We start from the raw sequence: 5,278 nt of genomic DNA, 5'->3' as shown, positions 1-5,278 counted from the left end.
AAAAGCTGAACGTGGTTTGGCTAAGGTGGAAGAGTGTCTACAGCCAGCAGAGCAGAGAGCAGATTTAGAAAGCATAAATGGTGAAAAGAGGTTTATGTTCTGCAAGCGTTGTTTGAATATGAAAGCTCTCTTACTTATAGGTAGGGAAGGAGTGTTTAATGGCACGGTTGAGAACATGTACTTGCACTGGAAATACGGAGAACTCGTCAAAAGGTTCGTGAAGGTTAAAACCTTTGAGAGTGAAGAATGTGGCAATAGCACTTGAAGTCGAGAGTTGCAGTATCTTGGTCTCTATAGACAAGGTCTCTAGAGGATATGCCGTTATTTTTTTTTAGAGGAAAAGCGTATAAGTGTTCACCAATGTTGAGGCTGAAGAAGAAGAAGGCTTCAGCACGTCCCATCAAAGTACAACGACGCGAGGGATTTACAAAACGCAGTCCAACAATGCATACAAGAGAAGAACGGCTGGGAGCTGAAACTGAACTCATGGAGAAATAGCAGACTAGACTTCGGGAGAGTGAATATAGATCCAGAAATCTACACTAAGTATTTTTGTAGTGTTTGAGATATTAAAACTAGGGAAGAAAAAGATGTGGGCAACTATATCCTTAGAGCACAACGATGTAATCAGGTTTCGGTTGACAAAAATAGACTTTATTGATTAATAGGATCTGAATACAATGATTGAAAATGAGATCGAGATACAAGAAGGTGGAATGCTAAGTAAAAACTCTAGAGTCTAGGTAGGTCGATGAATGCTTATGGGGGCTTTCTCTAGAGTTTTTCCCGTGTCCTCTCTATTGTTTTAGCTTCCTTCTTATAGCTGATCGATTTCAAGATCTCCTCAACCTCTCCCTCGATCTTCGGACTTTTATCTTCCTAAGTTTTGAACTCATCCACGGAGGCTGGGCCTTTTCTCCATTCAGATCTGTACGGCCCATCTTTATCCCGGCCCAATCGTAACTTGACCGAAATTGGGTCCAACAGTGAAGAAGCTTCGGCCTGATGTGAGATTCGATCTTGTTTCTTCATGGGAACCATTGTTATCTTCAAGAGAGCAGATGAGAGAAAAGGAACTATTATTAGAAGAACAATTTGAGGAAATCAAGGAACAGAAGGTAAGTGTGTTGTCGTGTATGCATATCTTGAGAGATGCTCGCACTGAAGTATAAAGTGATAGAGTAAAGCTCAGAGTCGCTGAGACTAAGAACTTTGCACATGACTTGGAAGTTCAACAAATAGCACTGGAAAATAAAGAAAAGAACATAACAGATATGTCTTATAATCATGAAGAGGAGGCAGAGGAGGAAGAGAATAAGATGATACCAAGAGATCATAAAGCTAATGGATGTGAACGATCCGAGCTTCCAGTCCTCTATCAATCTTTCCGATGTGACAATCCTTACTTGAGAATGGTACTAGCAACTTATAAGAAAGAATGCAAGGTACGAACACATACCTTCACAGTTTTTAGGTGGCAATTACCTGGCCGGACTGAGAGATACAAGAAACCAGAAATATGTCAGACTTACTCCAAGTTGAAGAACATATGCCAAGTCTGTCAAGTGGATCTTGATAATGGTCTTCCGGTTCAGGACAGAGACAATGCGCCCAACATTACTACTCACAAGAAAGAGAAGCACTTTAGTGCTATAGAGGAAGATATCAATCGTAAGACTTTTGATAAATACTTTGCTAATGGCGAAGAAAGCAGGAAAATCGGCCGCATTTCTGAGCTTTCCACTTGGATGGACTCTGTCTTGTTGAAAGAGAAAAATACAGAAGCAACCAGACAGTCAGTGCGATTGAGAACAAAGAGGCCAAGTAATATTTTTGAAAACAAGGGAAACACTAGTGTGGCCGAATTTTCGCGGAAAGGAAATAGGTGGTTAGTAAAGCCACGCACTTCCAGAAACCTTATCAACTTTGATTCTGGTACGGTATCTGATAGTAACCGACATGAATATTCTGATGAGCAACGAAGAAATTCTCCGGTTAATGATGAAAATGTGAAGGACTGTGCTTTTTAACAAGGAGAAACATCAGCTCGTGAACATCCTTGAGACACTGCAACAAAAGACTGGGATGCTAATGAGATAGAGGAGTCTGAGAATTGGAGTCATTCAGCTGTGTTTAAATGCTCGAGATCAGTTAATGCAGAGATAAAACCGCAATATGATAAATTAAACTTCGGAAAACTCGATTCAAGAGAAGATGAGACGGAAGCAACTAAGATGGTCTCTGCGCAGGTTTCTTGTATCATATGCTGGACGGGTTCAGTTCCACCAGAGGCATTCTCCCTTGTGACCACATGTTTTGTTATTCGTGCATCCAGTAGTGGATAGACCGGTTGGTTTCTGAAGTGCAAAGGTTCAAAGTGTTCCGTCGAGCTGCAATGAAGATACGTGAAACTACTAAGATACCAATTGTTGGAGATATTGGTAGAGGGCAAGGAATTGACTCAGATGATGGCAAGAGTGTGGCACATATATTTTATGATGGTATGAAATTAAGATCAATTGTGTGGGGTTCAAGCAAACAAGAGAATGTTGTGTTACCGTCATGTGAATCTGAAGACATGGCAGGGACAGAAGCTATGGAACAAGCTATATAGCTTCAGGAGTTACATCGGCATACACCTGGTGGTGAACAAAGAATCGATATCGTGATGGAAGCATTCGGGAAATTAAAATTCAAGGAGATGAGAAAACTTATTGAAGTTCAAGATGTGAGTGAAGAGGAATTCAAGCTTAAGGGAGAGAATGTTGGGCTAAGCTTGAAGTATCTTCAAGAGCAAGCTATTATTTTACTACCGAATTATGGAATAGGAAATTATCTATTTGTATTATTTCTAATGAGTTTATGAAATTGTAAGTTATATATAAAGAGATGCATATGATGTTGCATAACTTGTGAATTGTGATATTGAGAGAGTTTGAGGTTTTGAGTTATTTTCCTCAAGAAATTAATAATAGAGTTATTCTTATTAAGCTTAATTGTGATTCATTGATTGTGATTCAATAATAATGCAATCGCAAATCAAAGTTGAACATGAAACACAATTTACATGTAACTCAGAAGTTTTCTCCATTAGTGACTTTACGTGTTATAGTCAGCTTAATCATTCGAATGGCAAAAATACAAAGGCAAAATGGTGTTAGAGGAGAGTGGAACTCGCTCACAAATCACAACACTCCAAATCTAGTATTATTAATATTCTGCGCTAATTAGATTGTCTACAATTCCCAGCTACTATCAAAAAGATAAGGACAATTATTTTAAACGACACCAAAATTGTATTTTTTTTTTTAATTGAAAGATCGTGCAAGAAAAAAATAACCAAAACAAATTTCTTTAAAGATGTAAAAGATCAGTATACCTTTATTTTACATATATATATAGATAAAAATAACTATTTGAATAAACAATAAAATAAAAATAAAAAATTTAAACAATATGTTTTCAATTTGAACTTTTTTATTTTTTCAGTATTTAATTTTGAAATCCGATTTTGAAACTATTTTTAAATATTTATTTTAAATATTTATTTATTTCTTTTAATTCTAAACTAAATCTTAAATTAAAATTAGTTAATCGTAAAAATATAAGTATCTATTTAATTCTTTAATAAAATATTTTAGTTATTTTGACCATTGAATATTATATAAGTACATGATAAAAAAAAGTCTAGTATCATGCTAGAAAAGATTTCAAAAGATGTGACTTCTGGTTTACCCCAGCAAACTGATTAATTTGAACATTGATTTGGATGGAGTGGTGAATCTAGGATTATTTTTATACGGGGTATTAAAGATTTTTAGAGCAGGTCCAATTATAGGTTTTAAAGGGTATCTCATTAATTAAAGAAAAAGAAAAAAATTGAAAATTGGAAGAAGATTAAAGGAAAAGTTATCTGCACAGGGTCTGTAAGAACCTATTGAAATAGGTTAGAGAGCATGTGTCATTTTTTTATTGAGTTAAGCATTTAAAAGATAATCAATTTTAATTAAAAACACAAACTGTATTATAATACTAATATTTATCTGCAGAGAACTTAATTTTAGGAAACTATCCAATAAGGGTGTTCTTATAGCAGCATTATCGGAGGTCCTAAGCAATAGGATCCTTAAGAAAAAATTATAAAATATTGGGTGGGTTCCATCAAAATAAAAGAAACCTGTCACAGAAACCATAAAATAAGGATCGATTTTTCTTCATTTCTTGCACTGTTCGCGGGTTTTACTGACACGTGGCGGTTCGCGATTGGTGTGCCTTTTAATTAGACAAAGAAATCAAAAAACTTATCTATGAAACTGTGCAGACCCATCTCAGCGTTAATCATGCTCTTATATCTAATTTTATGAGGTCAATATGTCTTTTTCACCATTTTATTGTTAGAAATCAGTGCATTTTAAGTAAAAATACAATTTATTTTTTATGTGGTGTCATTCATTTGCTCAGGCGGGTCACCAAGTGTACACATCAGTGGCAATCTGATTACATGCAATATAACTACAGTTTCCCATCTATTGAAAAGTACTAGAGGCGTAGCTTTGCAGGGATGTTGACAAATACATATATTGTTGTAGTTTTCCGATTGAAGTTTTTTGTATTGTTGATGAATGGAAAACCATTATGTTGTGTTGTTGTAGGTGAGTGAGTCAAAATCTAGTATGAAATGTGAGGAAAAGAATGGAATAAGTAATTATGTAGGTAGAATATCTAAGTTTGTATGTCTCATTAAACGCAAATGTATATGAAGAGAACAGCCGCCAAGACAACGAATATCTCATTGTTGATTGCATTATGGTTTTATCATGTAAATAACATATTCTGCATTTTGTTTCAACCATGGTAAATATAACGTCAACTCTTTTTAGTTCAACGAAAGTACGAAACTAAAACGTAATTCTACTTTCCCAAAGTTTGAAACTATGTTGCAAATGTCTGTTAGCTAGCTCGGGCTTTAAAAACAACATTTGCAAAATATCAAAAGAGTTACCGATTATTTCAACATGTGTTCTACTTTCAAATCAATAAGTTTCACCATTGAAATCAACATGACAGAGAACTATTTGTCAGAGGAGGATTCTCTTTGGTAACACACAGAAAGAGAATTAGAAGCTTCCATTTGCCTACTCTTATTCATTTAATCTAAAGCAAATGAAATGTCATTTATTTCAAAAGGATAGAGAATCAGGTATAAAGATTCAGATATTTTATATGATCCAACGGAGAAAGCAGAGATACACAAATAAGAAATACTTTAATCACCCAC

The 5,278-nt window shown here is 35.1% G+C and overlaps 1 pseudogene; it reads left to right on the top strand.

The window, feature by feature from the left end:
• The first annotated feature begins 1,274 nt into the window (after nucleotides 1-1,274).
• On the top strand, nucleotides 1,275-2,614 carry LOC106329967 (annotated as a pseudogene).
• The last annotated feature ends 2,664 nt before the right edge of the window (nucleotides 2,615-5,278 follow it).

The sequence above is a fragment of the Brassica oleracea genome, chromosome C3 (genome assembly GCF_000695525.1).
Source record: "Brassica oleracea var. oleracea cultivar TO1000 chromosome C3, BOL, whole genome shotgun sequence".
In the NCBI taxonomy this organism is placed as follows: Eukaryota; Viridiplantae; Streptophyta; class Magnoliopsida; order Brassicales; family Brassicaceae; genus Brassica; species Brassica oleracea.
The sequence above is the reverse complement of the archived record's forward strand: the minus strand, read 5'-3'. Positions and strand labels throughout refer to the sequence as shown.